The sequence below is a fragment of the Balaenoptera acutorostrata genome, chromosome 5 (assembly GCF_949987535.1).
Source record: "Balaenoptera acutorostrata chromosome 5, mBalAcu1.1, whole genome shotgun sequence".
NCBI lineage: Eukaryota > Metazoa > Chordata > Mammalia > Artiodactyla > Balaenopteridae > Balaenoptera > Balaenoptera acutorostrata.
In genome coordinates, this window is record NC_080068.1 from 81,033,001 (window position 1) to 81,057,871 (window position 24,871).

The following is a 24,871-nucleotide window of genomic DNA, read 5'->3' on the forward strand; positions in this document are numbered from 1 at the left end:
GGAAACAGAACATTTCAGCACATGTGCGTTAAAGGAGCAGGTCCCTAGTTCTTACCATTAGAGCTGTCTTGAAAATTACTCACATATGCTAAAAGGAGAAAAGATTGAGCTTCTTCATCAGTGTTTTAAAAAAAATCTAAATATTTTGCAATTATGATGAAGTTTGGCCTGAACACCGATTTTTTTCTATGTTGGTGATTAAAGACATTTTATTTTACATGAAAAATGTCTCTGATTTGTATAATACTGAATGCAGAAATTATATAGCATACCATACATAATTTTGCAAATGCTAAATAGATGGTATATGCCAGGTGTCGTGCTAAATGCCTCACATGTTATCTGCCTTAGGTTTACTTCCCAGTCAAGATAATGATCAAGTGGCAAAAACTCCCCATGGGACTAACTCTACTAAAAAGTTTCCTAAAGATTCAGAAATCTACTTCAGATCTTCAGACAACAGCAACACAACAGCAAACCATAGAGAAAAGAACATAAAAAATGCTTTTATATGATATATAGCTTCTTTAAATATTTTAAAGGGTTGGGTCTTTATGGCTTGGGAAACATGATGATATTAATCATTTATCTTTGTACTTAAATAACAAGTCATATTTAATCTAAATCAAATCATTAATCTACATATGTTATGTACTGCTATGTGCTGAGATATGTAAGGGAGGTTTCCATATGGAACTAAATTCATAAACTAATTTCTTCAGCTTTTCTTCCCTTTCAACTCAGTAGTCCACTTTCAAAACTGTGATTAAGAAAGAGGCAACATATAGCAAAAAAAAAAAAAAAAAAAGGATTCTTGAAAATCTCATAAATAATTGGGCCATGTTATACAGTTGATGGTCTTTTTTGCATTGCTGCTCACATTTTGAAAACTGCATTTTCTCCCTCAGTTTCCAAAACCACCAGTGAAAAAAATGATCTCTACAGGCATTAAAAGCCCCCTTAAGAACTGAATGGACAAATGATCATCTACACTATGTGGGTAAATCTTTTTAGACTGGTCATTTTTATCCTTCAAATTGCACATAACTTTGTGCTGGAATTGATGTTAAACTTAACAAGGTGCTCTGATCTTAAATCAACTCTCAGATTTTTCTTTTGTTTAGAGATCACGGAAGTGTTGCTGAAAATTTTCAGTTTCATAAAGGATCTGCCCATAAACTTCAAAAATCCTAAACCACCTCAGGTCTCACTAAATGAAAATACATTTGATCACATTTACCTATGTGAAGGGGAAAATTAACCAAATCAACTCTTATGAGGCTCTATCAAGTCGTTTTGAATTGTTGTAAAAGGCATTAGTGGAACATTGATTAGTAACTAAAAGCTGAAATAGACTTCGTTGATCAAGGGATAAAAAAACCCTGAAAAATGTTGATCTTATTATTACTGTTTTTCAGCTATATCCTTAAGGCTGGGTCAAATCAATTCATCAACAACTCAGCTGAACAGTTGATATTCTACTTTAGAGCAAGGAAACCACATCCATTGATCACCCCAACATTATTGAGTTATACTAAATTTCTCTCACTTTAAAAGTCTCTTAAGCAGAGAATGTCAAAATCTTTTATGCTAAGAAGGAATACCTACCTCTTAGCTGAAATTTCATGGCTGAATTTTGTGCATTTCTTGGTGAAATAATGTTGCCTCTCAGTATAATTCAATGTCTTCTGGCTTTTATAAGGTCGCCTATATCCTACAACTTTTGAACTGGGATGTCTACTTTATATTAAAATGGTATATTTACTATTCTGCTGGGGCACTGCAAGGGATAGAAAGGAAATTTGCACACCATTCTAATGCAGGCTGCCTTTAAGAAGCCATCATAACTGACAATCACATTCCAGTGTATGTTTTCTTGAAGTCACTTGGTCAGAAATGTGTTCATCATTCACCGACAATTTCAACTTATCTTTTCAGTATGAACTCTAGGCCACTCAACTGTGAACAACATTTAATTATAAGCTCAATTTTTTTATTAAAAATGCAGAATCTTATACATATATTTGTCAAATTGATTAGTATGTGAAAATGAAGATTGAATATAAGTCTGGAAGCTCTCCTACAGTTACTTAATAAAAAAAGCCCATTTTTTCCGCTTAGAATAGTAGGTCCTTAAAAGTCCAAAGACATGGATTTCTATGATATTTTTCATGTCAGTCAGTCAATAATTTACTAAGCACCCACTGTGTGCCTATGTTTATTGTATATAAATTTCAATACTTTCATCTTGAGAAAATGAAAGCCAAGATTTGTTATAATCACATAGTTCTTTTTTTAAATTAGAAAACAAAGACTATACTACCTGAAATCTTTCAACTCCCAACTCATCTGACTTGTGTTTATATTGTTGTGGGGTTTTGTTCTAGTCCTTTGATGCTCAAAGCTGGTTTGCAGCCCAGATGCAACTTTCACCTGAAGCTTGTGAGAAATACTTACAAACTATCTATCCGATAATGAGTTAACATCCAAAATATATAAGAAACTTATACAACTCAAGAGCAAAACAAACAAGCAAGCAATCTGATTAAAACTGGGCAGAGGTCCTGAGTAGACATTTTTCCAAAGAAGATATGCGAATTGCCAACAGGTACACGAAAAATACTCAGCATTACTAACCATCAGGGAAATGCAAAACAAAACTACAATGACATGGCATCTCATACATTTAGGGATGCCTATTATAAAAAAAAAAAGGGGGGGATAACAATTGTTGGTGAGGATGTGTAGAAAAGGGAAACCGTGTGCACTACTGGTGGAAATGTAAATTGCTACAGCTAATGTAGAAAACAGTATGCAGTGTCCTCAAAAAGTTAAAAATAGAACTACCATATGATCCCGCAATTCCATTTGTGGGAATATATCTGCAGGAAATGAAATAACTATCTTGAAAAGATATCTGCATCCCTATGTTCATTGCAGCATTATTCACAATAGCCAAGACATGGAAACAACCTATCGATGGATGTATGGATAAAGAAGTTGTGATATATATACATACAATGGAATATTATTCAGCTTTTAAAAAGAAGGAGATCCTGTCATTTATGAGAGCATGGATGGACCCTAAGGGCATTATGCTAAGTGAAATAAATCAGACAGAGAAAGACAAATACTGTGTGATCTCACTTGTATGTGGAACATAAACGTGCCAGATTCATAAAAGCAGAGAGTGGAATGGTGATTGTCAGGAGCTAGGTTGGGGTGGGGTGGAGGAAATGGGGGGATGTTGATCAAAGTATGCAAACTTCCAGTAAGAAAATGAGTAAGTTCTGGGGATCTAATGTATAGCATGGTCACTATAGTTAAAAATACTGTATTATATACCTGAAAGAGAGTAAATCTTAAATGTTCTCAACACACACACACAGAGGTAATTATATGAGGTGATGGAGCTGTGAACTAACCCTATTATAGTAATCATTTCATGATAAATAGGTATATCAAATCATCACATTGTATGCTTTAAACTTTTACACAATGCTATACATGAATTGTATCTCAATAAAGCTGAAAAAATTAAAGGTAAAGAGAAAAAAGAAATACCATATCTCAGGTCCCATCCTTAGATCTACTGAATTAGAATCTGCATTTTAACATGATCCCCAGGTGATTGGTAAATTTGAGAGGCACTGATACATATTGTACCATGAAATTAGAGACAAAGTATAACTTTTTCAAAGAAGAAAGAGCTATTTAGATATAACTATTACATGATTAAACTATTAAGTGAATAAAGAATTATTCATTGTTGTTGATTATTGGTTTATAAATAGATTGAAGTTTTTTGTTTTGCTGATGAGCAATATTTAAGTGACAACAAAATAACTCATTAAGGATTAAGAAATATAAAACAAGACATTTTTACATACTACTAAATAATTGGCTTGGATTGCTGTTATTGTTTCAATTAAGTGTTTATTTTAGAGAGCTGTATATGAAACATCATTTGGATAACCCATTATAAGATAATAAATGCTTTGCATCTTAAATGTTAGAGCTCATCATTATTTCTCTGGTATATGCATGGTAGATGCCATTATCCAAATTGTATAGGTGAAGAAAAGAGGTCAAAGAATTTAAGCCATTACCCAATATAGTGTGATGTGTTTGTTGGGCCTGTTCATTTGCCCAACTTGAACAAATTGCCATGATAGAAACCCAACTTAAGCCAGTGTAAACATAATTGAAAATTCTGGAATGTTTGTATCTAGAATACGGCAGATATGAGGGATCCGGGGCTCAAGGCACACCTTACCAGCTTAACACTCTCAGCGGAAAAAGTAACACTTGTCCTCTCCTTGGTGGCTCCGGCAGAAATTCCTGGCAGGCACTCTCACTGGCTCACTTTGAGCCACTGTGGCCGGAGGGATAGGATAGAATTGAACAGGACATGTGACCACTTGTGTGGCCAAGAGGAGAGGATTAAAGAAATAACAGGATCAGTGTCAGTGCCTATAAAGCATGAGGAAGAGGTTGTCCCTGGAAAGAGGGATTCTGAATTTTAGAAGGGTAAAAGAAAATAAAAATCAATATGATGGTAAGTGCTTAAACTGGGACAAGATCATACACTGAGGAGTTTCGATTTCTCTTTTCAATTACACTTTACAGAAACATTGAAGCAGTAGTTTTCATTTGGTTGTGGTGATGGGATGTGCTCATATTGAAATTTCCTGGAGGAGTATTTAAGCATACATTCACCTGCATAGAGCCTTAGACTGATATAGTAAGGGTCTCAGGTGAGAGTGGGTGGAACAATGTGAGGGCAGAATCCAAGGTTTCACCAGATATCTATCTGTACTTAAGTACTTTAATTTATTCAAAATATTCTCTAAATTGGGTCTCAAATGGACAGTGATAAAAGATTAGTAAATGTAAAGCATCTTGGTTTTATTTATTTATTTATTTTTAAACATCTTTATTGGAGTGTAATTGCTTTACAATGGTGTGTTAGTTTCTGCTGTATAACAAAGTGAATCAGCTATACATATACATTTATCCCCATTTCTCCTCCCTCTTGCATCTCCCTCCCACCCTCCCTATCCCACCCCTCTAGGTGGACACAAAGCACCAAGCTGATCTCCCTGTGCCATATGGCTGCTTCCCATGAGCTATCTATTTTACATTTGGTAGTGTATATATGTCGGTGCTACTCTCTCACTTTGTCCCAGCTTGGCATCTTGGTTTTAATAATATAATGCCTTTTTATTTTAAAGAAAATAAATGTGTGTCATATTCCCCGTCCCCCTCCTTTTTCTTTTTTGGTAACCACACCTGTGGAAAGCCCATCTGTTCAGATTAAGAATTCATGTTAGTATGGCAGATGGCAAGTGGGTCCTTACCTGGGAAGAAATAAATAGCCCCTCAACAGTTGCCTTGAGAAATGCAAGCAACACATCATTAAAACTCAAAACAATTGTTTGCCACATTTCTTTAATGCTTCTGGTATGTATGATGATCAACATTAATGATTACAATGAGAATTACCAATCTTGAGGTTATCAATTACTAAGGTCTTTCTAGCCACATTTATAGGAATAAATGAGAGAAAAATATCAATCGATGCTATCTTGCGTAAATAATTTTTTCACCCCATGCATCTGAGGGTTGGGCCATCATAAGTTTTCAAGCCCTTAGGAAAAGATACCAGTTTCCCCAATCCTTCATTAAATGTGTATTAATGCATTCTTTATCTCTTCTTTAATGGTCCCTAAATTCTAAAGTATTTTTCACTTTTGGATCTTTTTGTGTACAATGTTTTATTTAAATCTTTCTGATCTCGACAGGTAAATAGCTAATGATCACTGTTAACTTCTTTCAATGTAACATGATTAATTATAACTCCAGTGTTTGTAACTACTATATCTATGATAATACAATGTTGCTTATCCTTATCTTTAAATCCCCAGCCAGTTTCTAATATCTGCCCTTCTATATAACCTTGCCCTTTTTCAAAAGAGTGCTTGACGAGATATCAGTCTCTAATCATTTAGATTATAGAAAAATCCCCTAAAGTCTTTTCAACCAGAGTTTCTCTTTAACCTGAACACTGAAATCCTCTCTTATGTAGTACAAATCTTTCTTCATTCTCTGAAAGTCACTTCAAAAGATGTTTCATATTTCTAGAAAATGGGTAAACCTCACTATACTCAGATGCCATCTTGTTCAAAGCTTTTAATGCTTTGTTTAAGGCATGTTACTATAGTGCTAGGATAAGACTTACCACATGTAAAGATATTTACAGCATTGAGTAGGCTGTGAAATACAATCATCTTGGGCAGCAGAGCCAGAATGTGAAGAGTACTAAAATTAAGATGCTCTCTTTCTATTCCTTGACTGTAACTCCTTTCAACTTCACACCTTTTGAAAATCAAAGCCTACTATTAAAATAAAGCCATATAGAAATAAGTCCTCTTTTTCAAGTGCCTAATAAAAACTGAAATTGAATTTAATTGATGCCCCTTAAATTAATCTCTCTGTGGTTTCATTTACAACATTAGCAACAAAAAGACTATTAAAAAAGGAATCCAAATCCCAAAATCTGCACTTAATCCTCCACTGCTAAATTTAAGAATCTTTGTGTGGCATGGACATGAAATATGCCTATGTATTTATAAGATATTTTAAGCATAAATCAAGCCATCTGTCCATCTTCGTGTCTCCCCACTTTTCATGCTATTCTCTTTCCTACCCTTAGTAGCTCTTCCTTTTAGCTTTAAAGCAATACACAGGTTTAATAAAAATAGACACCTGAGCTCATGTGTTACCAAAAAAAAACTATGCATATATCACTAAGTATATATCATTTATGTTTGTAAAATGTCTATTTCTATATACATATCAGTGTATTACTATGGATACACAGAAAAAGCACTGGAAGAATACTCACCAGGTTATTTAACTAACTGAGGAGGAGTGGGATGGGTTGGTGTAGAGGGCAGGAAATGAAGACAGACTTCTAGTTTTGCATGTTTTAGTTTTTACATTACACACACAAAAAAATACATATATTTAACTTGCACAGACATTTTACAAAATTAAATGCACTTTCAAACTATTGCTTCCCATTTATGGAGAATTTTGGGACAAGGCTGAAATCCCACTCCTTGGTCATTGACAATCTACCCTTCCAAGCATCTAAGTGAAAAGAGGTGAATTTCAGTAAGATAGAGGAGCAAGCAATATTAAGCACAGAGAAGTGGAGGAAGTTGGAGAGTGGCAAAGAGACACTGTTTTGGTAACAAGAAGTGATGGGAGATGCCCAAGAAAGTATCTTCAGTAGCATATCAAGGGTAGAAATCAGAAGTTGGGGTAAGCAGGAAACCATAAACAACAACAAAAAAAGACAACCTACAGACTTGGAGAAAATATTTGCAAACGATGCAACCAACAAGGGCTTAATTTCCAAAATATACAAACAGCTTATACAACTCAACAACAAAAAACAAACCAATCAAAAGACCTAAATAGGCATTTCTCCAAAGAAGACATAAAGATGGCCAATAGGCACATGAAAAGATGCTCAACATCACTAATCATTGGAGAAATGCAAATCAAAACTACAATGGGATACCACCTCACATAGGTCAGAGTGGCCATCATTAAAAAGTCTGCAGGACTTCCCTGGTGGCACAGTGGTTAAGAATCTGCTGGCCAATGCAGGGTACATGGTTGGAGCCCTGCCCCGGGAAAATACCCCATGCCGCGGAGCAACTAAGCCCGTGCACCACAACTTCTGAGCCTGAAATCTAGAGCCAATGAGCCACAACAACCGAGACCACATGCCACAACTACTGAAGTCCATGTGCCTAGAGCCCGTGCTCTGCAACAAGAGAAGCCACTGCAATGAAGAGTAGCCTCAGCTCTCTGCAACTAGAGAAAGCCCGCACACAGCAACGAAGACCCAACACAGCCAAATAAAGAAAAAAAAAAAAGTCTGCAAATAACAAATGCTGGAGAGGATATGGAGAAAAGTGAATCCTCTTATACTGTTGGCAGGAATGTAAGTTGGTGCAGCCACTATGGAAAACAGGATGGAGGTTCCTCAAAAAACTAAAAATAGAGAATCCTAACGATGCTATCAGAAAACTACTAGAGCTAATCAATGAATCTGGTAAAGTAGCAGGATACACAATTAATGCACAGAAATCTCTTGCATTCCTATACATTAATGATGAAAAATCTGAAAGAGAAATTAAGGAAACACTTCCATTTACCACTGCAACAAAAAGAATCAAATACCTAGGAATAAACCTACCTAAGGAGACAAAAGACCTGTATACAGAAAACTATAAGACACTGATGAAAGAAATTAAAGATGATACAAACAGATGGAGAGATATACCATGTTCTTGGATTGGAAGAATCAACATTGTGAAAATGACTCTACTACCCAAAGTAATCTACAGATTCAATGAAATCCCTATCAAACTACCAAGGGCAGTTTTCACAGAACTAGAACAAAAAATTTCACAATTTGTATGGAAACACAAAAGACCCCGAATAGCCAAAGCAATCTTGAGAAAGAAAAATGGAGCTGGAGGAATCAGGCTCCCTGACTTCAGACTATACTACAAAGCTACAGTAATCAAGACAGTATGGTCCTGGCACAAAAACAGAAATATAGATCAATGGAACAGGATAGAAAGCCCAGAGATAAACCCATGCACATAGGGTCACGTTATCTTTGATAAAGGAGGCAAGAATATACAGTGGAGAAAAGACAGCCTCTTCAATAAGTGGTGCTGGGAAAACTGGACAGCTAATGAATAAAAGAATGAAATTAGAACACTCCCTAACACCATACAAAAAATAAACTCAAAATGGATTAAAGACCTAAATGTAAGGATAGATACTATAAAACTCTTAGAGGAAAACACAGGCAGAACACTATATGACATAAATCACAGCAAAATCCTTTTTGACCCACCTCCTAGAGAAATGGAAATAAAAACAAAAATAAACAAATGGGACCTAATGAAACTTAAAAGCTTTTGCACAGCAAAAGAAACCATAAACAAGATGAAAAGACAACCCTCAGAATGGGAGAAAATATTTGCAAATGAAGCAACTGACAAGGGATTAATCTCCAAAATATACAAGCAGCTCATGCAGCTCAATATCAAAGAAACAAAAAACCCAATCCAAAAATGGGCAGAAGACGTAAACAGACATTTCTTCAAAGAAGATATACAGATTGCCAACAAACACATGAAAGGATGCTCAACATCACTAATCATTAGAGAAATGCAAATCAAAACTACAATGAGGTATTACCTCAAACCAGTCAGAATGGTCATCATCGAAAAATCTACGAACAATAAATGCTAGAGAGGGTGTGGAGAAAAGGGAACCCTCTTGCACTGTTGGTGGGAATGTAAATTGATACAGCCACTATGGAGAACAGTATGGAGGTTCCTTAAAAAACTAAAAACAGAACTACCATATGACCCAGCAATCCCACTACTGGGCATATGCCCTGAGAAAACCATAACTCAAAAAGAGTCATGTACTACAATGCTCATTGCAGCACTATTTACAAGAGCCAGGGCATGGAAGCAACTTAAGTGTCCATCGACAGATGAATGGATAAAGAAGATGTGGCACATATATACAATGGAATATTACTCAGCCATAAAAAGTAACGAAACTGAGTTATTTGTAGTGAGGTGCATGGACCTAGAGTCTGTCATACAGAGTGAAGTAAGTCAGAAAGAGAAAAACAAATACCGTATGCTAACACATATATATGGAATGTAAAAAAAACCTAAAAATGGTTCTGAGGAACCTAGGGACAGGAAAGGAATAAAGACGCAGATGTAGAGAATGTACTTGAGGACACGGCGAGGGGGAAGGGTAAGCTGGGATGAAGTAAGAGAGTGGCATGGATATATATATGCTACCAAATGTAAAATAGATAGCTAGTATGAAGCAGCTGCATAGCATAGGGAGATCAGCTTTGTGCTTTGTGACCACCTAGAGGGGTGGGATAGGGAGGAGATATGGGGATATATGTATATGTATAGCTGATTCACTTTGTTATAAAGCAGAAACTAAGACACCACTGTAAAGCAATTATACTCCAATAAAGATGTTAAAAAAATAAAAAAACAAATAAAACACACGGGACTTCCCTGGTGGCACAGCGGTTAAGAATCCACGTGCCAATGCAGGGAACAAGGGTTCGAGTCCTGGTAGGGGAAGATCCCACATGCTGCAGAGCAACTAAGCCCGTGCACCACAACTACTGAAGCCCTCGTGCCTAGAGCACATGCTACACAACAAAAGAAGCCACTGTAATGAGAAGCCCACGCACAACAACTAAGACCCAATGTAGCCCAAAAAAATAAAAAAAATAAAAAAATAAATTTCTTAAAAAAATAAATGAATAAAAAACACACAAAAGTAAAATAAAATAAAATAGGATACAAATTAACGTATCTACAAAACAAAAGCAGACTCACAGGTATAGAGAACAGACTTGTGGTTGCCAAGGGGGAGGGGGGAGGGGGGAGGGGAGGGAAGGAATGGAAGTTTGGGATTAGCAGAAGCAATCTATTATATGTAGGATGGATAAACAAAAAGGTCCTATTGTATAGCACAGGGAACTATATTCAGTATCCTGTGACAAACCATAATGGAAAAGAATATGAAAATGAATATATATATATATGTATAACTGAGTCACTTTGTTGTACAGAAGAAATTACAATATTGTAGATCAACTATATGTCAATAAAATTAAATATATATATATATATATGGCAAACTCCAAACTCCAGAGATTAATACAACGTGGTTCTAATATTAGTTTTCAATCCACATTCATTACAATATGGGGAATCTCCAGGATAGAACTGGTTAGTAAACAGTCCATCTAGTTACTTTTGTTTTATTGACTTTATTTTGTTTTTAAGATTTATTTATTATTTATTTATTTTTGGCTGCATCGGGTGTTAGTTGTGGCACACGGGATCTTCGTTGAGGCATGTGGGATCTTTCACTGTGGCGTGTGGGCTTCTCTCTAGCTGTGGTGTGCAGCTTTTCTCTCTGTAGTTGTGGGGTGCGGGCTCCAGGGCGCGTGGGCTCTGTAGTTGTGGCGTGCAGGTTCCAGAGTGCATGGGCTCTGTAGTTTGAAGCACGCAGGCTCTCTAGTTGAGGCGCACGAGCTCAGTAGTTGTGGCGTGTGGCCTTAGTTGCCCTGCAGCATGTGGGATCTTAGTTCCCTGACCAGGGATTGAACCCGCGTTCCCTGCATTGTAAGGCAGATTCTTTATCACTGGACCACCAGGGAAGTCCCGACTTTATTTTTTAAAGCAGTTTTAGGTTCACAGAAAAATTGAAGAGAAGGTACAGATTCCCATGTGCGCTCCACCCCAACATATGCATAGCTTCTCTCATTATCAACATCTCCCAGCAGAGCGGTATACTAGCTACAGTTGGTGAACCTGCGCTGACACATCATAATCACCCAAAGTCCATAGTTTACATTAAAGTTCACTCTTTTGTCCATCTAGTTTTATATCCACCTTCTATTTCATTACCTTGATTTCATGTCTCTGATGTAAGCCACCTGAATATGCTTCCTAATTAAAGTTATGCAGTCTTAGCTGGTTGCTTGTTTCAGAACCAACATGCTAATTGAGGGGACTTCTCAATATCTCTATCTGAGATTGCTTGAGGTTGAGTGGGGCTCTAAAATCCGGGCCCACTGCTTCATCTACCAGGTTATGGCTCACGTGTTCATCATTTCGACACTGGCTGTTTGTTTTTTTTCCTAATGGCTATTGCACTTTGTTTCAGGAGCTGTTTGGGTGCAGGCACAGAGAAAGAAGATAGTTAAGTTTATCTACCTTGTGGTTTAGCTATCAAGTGTAACAAAAGGACAAAGGAGAAAGGGAGTGAGAGAATCTTTATAGTGACAAACGTTGTCTATGTTGGCAAAGGGGAAAGTGAATATAATAGAAGACTAATGGACAGGAACAAATTGGAGAATCACATGCTCTGGGAAGGAGTAGGTTACATGGTACATCTAAAAAGTGTTAAAGTATCTGTTTTCTGTGTTTTGGAAATTAGGGTATGGGTAAGAGCTTTGGAAAGTAAGCTCTCACAAGGAGAAATTACTTGAATTGGTGCTACATTTGCTTTCAATAGAAATGTTGCAGTTGATTAATCCACAAATCAGTAAAATGCTAAGAAGGATGAAAATCGCATTGGAAATAAATTAATTAGGAAAGTTTAGATAGTCTAAAAATTGAGTCATCATGAGGAGGCAGGTTGTCACTTCCCATTAAGCCTTCTCACAATTAAAAAAAAACTCTGTGCTTTTGGAGACAAGAATGTGCTGCTAGAATTCAATGCTACATCAAGAGATGAGGGTATGAAATAGAGCTACTAAAAAGAAAAAAGAAATGAATGTTTTCTCTCCTCTAATCTGCTCCAAATGAAGTCATATAATCATGGATGGTTCAATTTACTTAGCGTGCCCCAAAGAGCAGAAGGCAGGTTTAGTTCCATGGATATTTGCATATTTAGAAATCTTTGGTCCATTACTTAAAGAAATAACACATCATCAAATAGTTATTTCTTATTAGGAAATATGGCCTCTGAGTTCTGTCATATGACGTGAAAGGGAGAAAATAAACATAGAAGGAAGCATAACAAGTCCTAAAACTTTCCATGATAAAGACTTCTAAGTACAAGGTTCATGTGTAATCAAAGCATGTGTATCTGAAAAACGGTTTAAAACATGAATGAATGTGTCCCACACACCCCCAATCTCTTCCTAAGGCACTTTCTTGTACCACCTGGCTCTTCCCCATTCAAACTGGATTGACGTTTCATCTATCCCTTGCCACAGGGCAGATTTTACCAGCTGAACACAGATCACAAGGGAGTCATCTCTGTCATGTTTGAATCATCTAAAGTCTCTTGAAATTTACAACAGAGGCACTAGTTTGAAAGAAATGATGTTTTGAGAATCAAAGTCCTGAAGGATTTGAGACATAAAGTTTATGCCATAAAAAATACATTTGGGTGAATAGATTAAGGCCAGAATAACCTTGTCCCCTGAATATTCTATAAACTACAAAAGGAGGAGTTGCCAAGGGAAAGAAGAGAGAAAATACCTCAGTGTGTCCCTGATGAAGATGCTGTGTCTTACTCCTCACCTGAGGTCCAGAAGCAGTTGAGGAGTTTCACATAAGTTTAAGTAACTTGCAGGTCTGTAATTCCAATTACGTGTTATATGCACTAGGAGTGCTGGATTTTTTAAATCCTCATTTTTATAACAATACAGGTTTGGTGAATTGAAAGCAGAGGTTTAGAATCTGTGCCTTGCCTTGCAGGGAAAAAGATAAATTTGCTCCGTATGACTATACAACAAAGCAAAAATGACTACAAAATGTAGTTAGGCAGACACACCTAAAGCATCCTCATAGAGTTCTCCCGCTTTGCCATATGGTACAGGAGTTAACAGAACTTTCCTCATGTGGACAAAGAATGATGAGGGTGTGGCCTAGAGAGCTGAGGACCCTGATCCCTGGAAGACTTGATGGCTGAGATGGTGAGGGCGCTGAAGTTATCTACCTGTACCAAGTGGAGAATGGAGGATGCTGAGAATGTCCCATGGGACACCAGCCTGGATGTCTTGGGACCAGATGTTCCTTACCTCCTCTCTGCCACATCCTCATTCTCATACCTTGGCATCTTGGATCTTCAGATCCTCAAGAATTAGGCAAAATATTGGCATCCTGGGGAATAAAGTCAATGATTAACTGAGACAACCAGGAATTGACTATTACCACCCAGAACTGACTTTTTCAAGAAGAATTGGAGGACGTGCGATAAAAACTGAAATCTTCTTTATTAAGAAATAGTTTTTTTCCTACTCTGGAGTTTGTGCTTGAGAAGTTAACAGCATCTTTGAGTACATACAGATCCCAGATCAACAGCAGAGATGCATTATGGGGTAGATATTCATTTTTATGAAAAAATTCTTTTCTTTATAAAATAATGCACCAGATTGCAATGCATACAAATATTGAATCATTATGTTGTACACCTGAAATTAATATAATGCCATATGTCAATTATACCTGAATTAGAAAAATAAAAAGGAATAATGTATAGATCATATATCTAATAATATTTTAAGATAAATTAAAAGTAAAATAAAATAATGCACAAAGGAATGCTTTTAAAATTCTTCACTCTAAGTGCATATAACCTATTATTGGAGTTATAGAAATGTAATTTATATAAATGTTTTGGGAAATCATCAATTGTCTGATTGAAACAAGCCCATTTAACAAAACTCAAGCATCCACATTGCCACAGAGCTGAAGGAACTCGTGCCTCTTTCAGTTAGAATCCAATAAGAAACAGTCGACATTAACATGCATGAGCAAATGGACAGGAAAGAGGGACTATCTGCTGAGAATTGATGGTGAGGTCTGAGCCTTCTTTTGGTGGCACCTGAAAAAAGTTTAGTTGAAGATGGGGAGGCATTCGTTTTTGGATGAACACTGGAGAACCACATGTGTACCAGCACACGTGCACAACCGTGGGAATAAGACAAAAAGAGAAGCAAGGAAATTCTGTGGGAGGTGGAGCAGGGTTGATTAGGAATCACAGAAGGCCGATAAGTAGAGTCAGTTCCTCTCAAGCCCTCATTTATGGAGCTATTTCTCCCCCCTGCAGTGTGAACACAGGAGCTTGTTCTTCAGCTTGATTACTCTGTAAGTTGCAGAGGACAAAATACGGTCTGGAGGGATCAGGCGATGTTTAGGACTGCCCTTCACCTCCACCAATTAGCCTCATTGGGCCCCTCTTGCCCATTTTACTCCTATAAGCTACTCAGGGCATCACCTATGAATTTGAGTTCTCTTTCTCAGGGCATAAAAATGCCAGCAAAGTTTCAACAATCATCTCATTCCTTTAAGTCACAAACCAGTTTAGAGCAAGAGTATAAAATGGAGTGGAGTATGGTATGAAAATAGTATTCCCTTTTCCCTTGCTTCCAGGCATGTAAGCTTACAACAGTTATTGAGGACACCAAGGATCTTCACAAAGTACAGGACAACAATACCAGCACATTGTATATATAAATATATATATACATATATATGTATGCATATATATATATATATATATATATATGTATGTAGTCGATTCTTGTTATTCATGGTAATTATGTTTTATAAAGTCACCATGGACACGGAATTAGAGAATTGCTTCTAGAGGAAATAAGAGTTAGTTTCCTATAAGCCTCTGGTCACAACATTGTCATCAACCAATTAACACATAACTTTGTTTTATGTGTGTTTCTATTTAAAGACACCTTATTTAATATATACAGTCATCCCTTGGTACCCGTCAGGGATTGATTCCAGGACCCACGAGGGTTACCAAAATCCAAGGATGCTCAAGACCCGTAGTCAGCCCTCTGTATCCACAGTTCCACATCCACAGGTTCAACCAACTGGGGATCATGGAGTACTGTAGTATTTACTATTGAAAAAAAATCCACATATAGGTGGACCCATGGAGTTAAAACCTATGTTGTTAAAGGGTCAGCTATATTGTTAATTCAATAGCATTGAAGTTACAACAGCACTATAACCTCTACCTGAACAAAGCTTATCTAATAGAGGTATATTCTCCATAAGGCCTATCACAGCATTCTTGCACTTAGGAACATTAGGCAGCACTTCAGCACTACACTTGGGGGCCATTTTAAACAGCAAAATCACCAACAGGAGAGAAAAAAAAGAGGCTAGAAATGTGGCACAAAAAGATCACAAAAAGGACACCTGTTTTCAGTATGAGAGCTGAAACAGGAAGGCAGAATATCACCCTATTCAAACTCAGCTGGGAATACACACGCCAGGCAATTCAAATTTGGGGGGTTACAAATAAATTTTAGTGGGAAGGCAAGTTTGCAAGTAGAGAATATGAATAATGAGGACTCGTGGATGTTAGTGGGTGCAAACCATGGTGATTTTTCTTCATCAATGAGAGTGCAAATTATTGAAAAGTTTTCTTCATTCCTATTGGTATTCAGATTTAGGAATGCTCTAAATGTTTATAGCAATCCACATGTTGTGTATCAAAGCACACTGCAGAAAAGGTTCCCAGGAAACAGACACTGAGGTAATGATTTGCATGCATGAGGTTTACTGGAATGTGCTCCTGGGATCAACCCCTGCAGGGAAATGAGGGCATGGGGTTAGGGAGGAAACACTTAACTGAAATGAAGTCACAAGGACTCACAGGGACAAGGAGGGGGATGGGGGATGCTGGAGCTAGAACAGCCCTTAGAGCTGTCTGACATCGAAGCAGAGGAGCTGGATTTTTACAACTCCCCTTATGACAAGTCACTAATGCAGGCTGTCCTTCAGAAGAAGCTGTGACTTTGGGTGAGGTGGTTCTCTTCAGCAGATGGCAATTCCTAAAGAGAGACCCAAGTGTATGAAGTCAACATCACCATCAACATTCCCAGCAGTTAGAGGTGTGAATAACTGTGTGATGGAGAGAGAATGTGGGCAGTGCATCCCAGCACCCATGAAACTGTGCCAAGCACAAGACATTTCTAGTGACTTATAGACAGAGGACTGTCTAAATGATGTTTAACAAAGAGATAGAACTACCTGACATGACAAAATGATGTCCCCCAAAGATGCCCATTCCCTAATCCTCAGAACTTGTGAATATGTTACCTTACATGGTAAAAGGGACTTTGCAGATGTGATTATGATTAAGGACCTTGAGATGGCGTGGTTATCTTGGAGTACACTGGTATGTCCAATGTAGCCACATGAATCCTTAAAAGCAGTGAAACTTTCCAGGCTGCAGAGAACCTGAAATAGAGCAGTATGAGAAGGACTCCATCTGGCACTGCTGAATTTGAAGATGAAAGAAGGGGGCCATGAGCCAAGGAATGTGGGCAGCCTCTAGAAGCTGGAAAAGGCAAAAGAAAAAAAAAACAGAATTGTGCCCTAGAGCCTCCCAAAAGACATGCAGCCCTTAATTTTAGCCCAGTGAGACCCATGTTGGACTTTTGACCTATAAAACCATAATAGATGTGTATTGTTTAAGCCACCACATTTGCGATAATTTGTTATAGAAGCAATAGAATATGAAAACACAAACTATCAAAGTAGAGACTGACTACTGTTGAATAACAGTGGTGAGAGTAGGCAACCTTGTCTTGTACCTGATCTTAGTGGAAATGGTTTCAGTTTTTCACCATTGAGAACGATGTTGGCTGTGGGTTTGTCATATATGGCCTTTATTATGTTGAGGTAAGTTCCTTCTATGCCTACTTTCTGGAGAGTTTTCAACATAAATGGGTGTTGAATTTTGTCAAAAGCTTTTTCTGCATCTATTGCAATTATCATATGGTTTTTATCCTTCAGTTTGTTAATATTACTTATCATATTGATTGATTTGCATATATTGAAGAATCCTTGCATTTCTCGGATGAACCCTACTTGATCATGGTGTATGATCCTTTTAATGTGCTGTTGGATTCTGTTTGCTAGTATTTTGTTGAGGATTTTTGCATCTATGTTTATCAGTGATACTGGCCTGTAGTTTCCTTTTTTGTGACATCTTTGGTTTTGGTATCAGGGTGATGGTGGCCTCATAGAATGAGTTTGGAAGTGTTCCTCCCTCTGCTATATTTTGGAAGAGTTTGAGAAGGATAGGTCTTAGCTCTTCTATAAATGTTTGATAGAATTTGCCTGTGAAGCCATTTGGTCCTGGGCTTTTGTTTGCTGGAAGATTTTTAATCACAGTTTCAATTTCAGTGCTTGTGATTCATCTGTTTATATTTTCTATTTCCTCCTGGTTCAGTCTCGGAAGGTTGTGCTTTTCTAAGAATTTGTCCATTTCTTCCAGCTTGTCCACTTTATTGGCATATAGTTGCTTGTAGTAATCTCTCACGATCCTTTGTATTTCTGCAGTGTCAGTTGTTACTTCTCCTTTTTCATTTGTAATTCTATTGATTTGAGTCTTCTCCCTTGTTACTTCTCCTTTTTCATTTGTAATTCTATTGATTTGAGTCTTCTCCCTTTTTTTCTTGATGAGTCTGGCTAATGGTTTATCAATTTTGTTTATCTTCTCAAAGAACCAGCTTTTAGTTTTATTGATCTTTGCTATCATTGCCTTCATTTCTTTTTCATTTATTTGTGATCTGATCTGTATGATTTCTTTCTTTCTGCTAACTTTTTTTTTTGTTCTTCTTTCTCTAATTGCTTTAGGTGTAAGATTAGGTCGTTTATTTGAGGTGTTTCTTGTTTCTTGAGGTAGGATTATAGTGCTATAAACTTCCCTCTTAGAACTGCTTTTGCTGCATCCCATAGGTTTTGGGTCATTGTGTTTTCATTGTCATTTGTTTCTAGGTATTTTTTGATTTCCTCTTTGATTTCTTCAGAGATCTCTTGGTTATTTAGTAGTGTATTGTTTAGCCTCCATGTGTTTGTATTTTTACAGACTTTTTTCCTGTAATTGATACCTAGTCTCGTAGCATTGTGGTTGGAAGAGATACTTGATATGATTTCAATTTTCTTAAATTTACCAAGGCTTGATTTGTGACCCAGGATATAATCTATCCTGGAGAATGTTCCATGAGCACTTGAGAAGAAAGTGTATTCTGTTGTTTTTGGGTGGAATGTCCTATAAATATCAATTAAGTCCATCTTGTTTAATGTATCATTTAAAGCTTGTGTTTCCTTATTTATTTTCATTTTGGATGATCTGTCCATTGGTGAAAGTGGGGTGTTAAAGTCCCCTACTATGATTGTGTTACGGTTGATTTCCCCTTTTATGGCTGTTAGCATTTGCCTTATGTATTGAGGTGCTCCTATGTTGGGTGCATAAATATTTATAATCGTTATATCTTTCTCTTGGATTGATCCCTTGATCATTATGTAGTGTCCTTCTTTGTCTCTTGTAATAGTCTTTATTTTAAACTCTATTTTGTCTGATATGAGAATTGCTACTCCAGCTTTCTTTCCATTTCCATTTGCATGGAATACCTTTTTCCATCCCCTCACTGTCAGTCTGAATGCATCCCTAGGTCTGAAGTGGGTCTCTTGCAGACAGCATATATACGGGTCTTGTTTTTGTATCCATTCAGCCAGTCTGTGTCTTTTGGTGGGAGCATTTAATCCATTTACATTTAAGGTAATTATCGATATGTGTGTTCCTATTCTCATTTTCTCAATTGTTTTGGGTTTGTTATTGTAGGTCTTTTCCTTCTCTTGTGTTTCCTGCCTAGAGAAGTTCCTTTAGCATTTGTTGTAAAGCTGGTTTGGTGGCACTGAATTCTCTTAGCTTTTGCTTGTCTGTAAAGGTTTTAATTTCTCCATCGAATATGAATGAGATCCTTGCTGGGTAGAGTCATCTTGGTTGTAGAGTTTTCCCTTTCATCACTTTAAATATGTCCTGCCACTCCCTTCTGGCTTGCAGAGTTTCTGCTGAAAGATCAGCCGTTAACCTTATGGGGATTCCCTTGTATGTTATTTGTTGCTTTTCCCTTGCTGCTTTTAATATTTTTTCTTTGTACTGAATTTTTGATAGTTTGATTAATATGTGTCTTGGTGTGTTTCTCCTTGGATTTATCCTGTATCTGACTCTCTGTGCTTCCTGGACTTGATTAACTATTTTCTTTCCCATATTAGGGAAGTTTTCAAGTATAATCTCTTCAAATATTTTCTCAGTCCCTTTTTTTTTTTCTCTTCTTCTTCTGGGACCCCTATAATTCGAATGTTGGTGTGTTTAATGTTGTCACAGAGGTCTCTGAGACTGTCCTCAATTCTTTTCTTTTTTCTTTATTCTGCTCGGTGGTAGTTATTGCCACCTATTTTATCTTCCAGGTCACTTATCCGTTCTTCTGCCTCAGTTATTCTGGTATATGATTCCTTCTAGAAAATTTGTAATTTCATTTACTGTGTTGTACATCACTGTTTGTTAGCTCTTTAGTTCTTCTCGGTCCTTGTTAAATGTTTCTTGTATTTTCTGCATTCTATTTCCAAGATTTTGGATCATCTTTACTATCATTACTCTGAATTCTTTTTCAGGTAGACTGCATATTTCCTCTTTATCTGTTTGGTCTGGTGGGTTTTTACCTTGATCCTTCATCTGCTGTGTATTTCTCTGTCTTCTCATTTTGCTTAACTTACTGTGTTTGGGGTTTTGTTTTCCCAGGCCACAGGTTCGTAGTTCCTGTTGTTTTTGGTGTCTTCCCCCAGTGGGTAAGGTTGGTTCAGTGGGTTGTGTAGGCTTCCTGGTGGAGGGGACTGGTGCCTGTGTTCGGGTGGATGAGGCTGGATCTTGCCTTTCTGGTGGGCATGACTGCATCTGCTGGTTTGTTTTGGGGTATCTGTGAACTTATTATGATTTTAGGCAGCCTCTCTGCTCATGGGTGGGTTTTGTTCCTGTCTTGCTAGTTGTTTGGTATAGGGTTGTTCAGCACTGTAGCGTGCTGGTCGTTGAGTGGAGCTGGGTCTTAGCATTGAGATGGAGATCTCTGGGAGAGCTTTCACCATTTGATATTATGTGGGGCCAGGAGGTCTCTGGTGGTCCATGTTCTGAACTCGGCTCTCCCACCTCAGAGGCTCAGGCCTGACACCTGTACAGAGCACCAAGACCCTGTCAGCCACATGACTCAAAAGAAAAGGGAGAAAAAATAGAAAGAAAGAAAGAAAAAGAAAAAAGAAAAGAAAATAAAAATATAAAGTTATTAAAATTAAAAAATTTAAAAAATATTATTAAAAATTAAAAAATAAAAAAGTAATCAAAAAAAGAAAGAAAGAAGAGCGCAACTAAACCAAAAAACAAATCCACCAATGTTAACAAGTGCTAAAAAGTATACTTAAAAAAAAAAAAAAAGGGGCCTCCCTGGTGGCGCAGTGGTTGAGAATCTGCCTGCCAACGCAGGGGACACGGGTTCGAGCCCTGGTCTGGGAAGATCCCACATGCCGCGGAGCAACTAGGCCCGTGAGCCACAACTACTGAGCCTGCGTGTCTGGAGCCTGTGCTCTGCAACAAGAGAGGCCGCGATAGTGAGAGGCCCGCGCACCGCGATGAAGAGTGGCCCCCACTTGCCGCAATTAGAGAAAGCCCTCGCACAGAAACGAAGACCCAACACAGCCAAAAATAAATAAATAAATTAATAAAAAAAAAAAAGAAAAAAAGGACAGACAGAACCCTAGGACAAATGGTAAAAACAAAGCTGTACTGTCAAAATCACACAAAGAAGCATACACATATGCACTCACAAAAAGAGAAAAAGGAATATATTAAAAAAAAAAGGAAGAGAGCAACCTAATCAGTTAACAAATCTACCAGTGATAATATTCTCTAAATACTAAACTATGATAAACATAAAACCAGAAACAAATTAGATGCAGAAAGCAAACCGCAAGTCTACAGTTGCTCCCAAAGTCCACCACCTAAATTTTGGGATGATTTGTTGTCTATTCAGGTTTTCCACAGATGCAGGGTACATCAAATTGATTGCGAAGATTTAATGCGCTGCTCCTGAGGCTGCTGAGAGAAATTTCCCTTTCTCTTCTTTGTTCACACAGCTCCTGGGGTTCAGCTTTGTATTGGCCTCGCCTCTGCGTGTTGGTCACCTGAGGGTGTCTGTTTCCTGCCCAGATGGGACAGGGTTAAAGGAGCAGCTGATTAGGGGGCTCTGGCTCACTCGGGCTGGGGGGAGGGAGGGGTACAGAATGCAGGGCGAGCCTGCAGCGGCAGAGGCCAGAGTGACATTGCACCAGCCTGATGCGTGCCCTGAGTTCTCCCGGGGAAGTTGTCCCTGGATCACGGGACCCTGGCAGTGGCGGGCTGCACAGCCTGCCGGGAGGGGAGGTGTGGATAGTGACCTGTGCTTGCACACAGGCTTCTTGGTGGTTGCAGCAGGAGCCTTAGCGTCTCATGCCTGTCTCTGGTGTACATGCTGATAGCCATTGCTCATGCCCATCTCTGGAGCTCTTTTAGGCGGCGCTCTGAATCCCCTCTCCTCGCACACACTGAAACAATGGTCTCTTGCCTCTTAGGCAGGTCCAGAGTTTTTCCTGGACTCCCTCCCGGCTAGCTATGGTGCACTAGCCCCCTTCAGGCTGTGTTCACACAGCCAACCCCAGTCCTCTCCCTGACATAATTTTTTGATCCCCGCATCTAGACCATCTTTTGATTTTACAAATAAGGGAATACTTGTCCAGAGAAGTTAAGCTATTTGGCAGTCCTACACAGTGCTTAAGAACACAAGCTCTGGAGTCAGACACCCTATTCTGTTCCAATTCTGTCAGTACCACTTACTAGTCATGTGACTTGGACAACTCATTTCTCCCTGTTCCTCAATTTGTTCTTCTGCACTGTGATAACAGCAGTAATTTTCATCTCATGGGGCCATCTGAGGATTAAATTATTTTTTTTGTGTAAAACATGAGAACATTCCTTAAGATGGCTGGCACATTCTTTTTGTCTCTTTATCCCTTCCTCAATCCTGCCACCTAGAATGCAGAGTCTACCATATTGGACCATGATGGTGAGGGTCTCAGCCTAGGAATGGTATCGCCATGAAGAGGAAGAAGCCTGGGTTGCTAAGATTCCATGGGACGAAGCTGCCTTGCCAACCCTAGATACTGGTCTCCAGACTCCATTTACAGGAGATGCAAATAAACTTCAAACTTGGTTAAGCACTATCCTTTTGGCTTATTTGTCACTCAGAACCTAATCCTATCTAATACACAGGGTGTATCTTTTCTATCCTGTTATTTTCAACCATCTGTGTGGTTGTTTTAGGTGTCTTTTTCCTGCAACATATAACTACATTTTGTTTTATTTATCCAGTCTGATAATCTCTGTCTTTTAATTGGTATGTTAATTATTATAATTTATTTTAATTATACTCCACAGAACATCTTTCTTAATAATGTTTTCCCAGAACAATTCCCTTAATTGGATATAAAGCAGTTGTTTGCTAACAACCATATTAATTGATGACCAGGAAGCAATGTTTTAAGAATTTCATATCTTATCATTATAGCTTATTGCTTATACAAATGGACATTTTAGTGTCTTAGTTTCATTTTAGAAAAATTGTAAATTGGTGGAGAATTTTTAATTGAACTGCACTACTTCATGCTTTTTTGCCCCTTAAAGAAAGATAGGCTGTGGTTAGGGTTTTATGTAGAATATCTGATTTTCAGGACTGGACATTGACTTTAAGATAAAAATATTTCTATAGGGCTTTTTTTCTACTATCTTAATTTACATATTCTGTTTACCATTCCTTCTCTTTACTACTTTTTAATCTCCTTTATGTTTTCTGTTGGAAGCTATATAATTCTATATACCTTTTTCTTCCTTTTTTTTCCCTTAACATCTTTATTGGAGTATAATTGCTTTACAATGGTGTGTTAGTTTCTGCTTTATAACAAAGTGAATCAGTTATACCTATACATATGTCCCCATATCTCTTCCCTCTTGTGTCTCCCTCCCTCTCACCCTCCCTATCCTACCCCTCTAGGTGGTTACTAAGCACCAAGCTGATCTCCCTGTGCTATGCCGCTGCTTCCCACCAGCTATGTATTTTACGTTTGGTAGTGTATATATGTCCATGTCACTCTCTCACCTTGTCCCAGCTTACCCTTCCCCCTCCCCATATCCTCAAGTCCATTCTCTAGTAGGTCTGTGTCTTTATTCCCATCTTGCCCCTAGGTTCTTCATGACCATTCTTCCTTTTTATGGTTTGTAAGTCATAAATTGTATTTCTATTCTTTTGGGGATAACTTTACATTTTGAAAATGCTTACTAAATCATAATTTCACATTTTTGTACAACTACTGAAAAGTCAATGACCTAGTACAATTTAACTGCTCATTCAACATCTGCTGCATGTTGTTTTTGTTTTCTAGAATTTTAGTTTTCCTCTTTTTAATACAAAAAGTAAGTAAATCTCCCCTTCCTAAGTCTCTTAACATTCTATTTACTCTCCTCATTATTTACACAAAATGTGACTACATTAAACTATGCCATGACAGTAACAAAGACTTAAAAATCAGGACAGGAGTATTAAATATTGAACATTGAACTGTGGAATAAGTTCTGCACTTCACATTGCTTGGCATTCATTTCCTCTAGATATCTGGTAGATTGCTCCCTTCATTCCTTCAATTTTCTGTCCAAATGTTTTGTCTTCAATTTTCTGTCCTCTTTTATCAAAGAGGATTTCTTTTTTCTCTTATTTTCTTTTATTGAGATATAATTCACCTACCATAGACTTCATCATTTTAAAGTGTACAATTCATTGATTTTAATGTATTCAAAAGCTTGTGCAACCATCACTACTATCTAATTCCAGAACATTTTTATCATCGCAAAAAGAAACCCCTTACAAATAGAACAGTCATTCCCCCTTCTCCTCTCCCTCTAGCACCTGGCAAATGCTAATCTACTTTCCTCTCTTTGAATTTTCCTGTTCTGGACCTTTCATAAAATAGAGCCATACAACATGTAGCCTTTTGTATCTGGCTTCTTTCACTTTGCATAATGTTTCAAGGTTCATCCATGCTATAGCATGCTCTTCATTCCTTTTTTATGTTTGAATAATATTCTATTGTATGGTTATACTACAGTTTGTATATCTATTCATTAGTTGATGGACATCTGGTTTGTTTCCCCTTTTAACTATTATGAATAATGCACTTATGAACATTCATGTTCAAGTTTTTGTGTGAACATATGTTTTCAATTCTCTTGTATATGCATCCAGGAGTGGAATGACTGGGCTATGTGGTAAGCCTATGTTTAACTTTTTGAGGAACTTCTAAACTGTTCT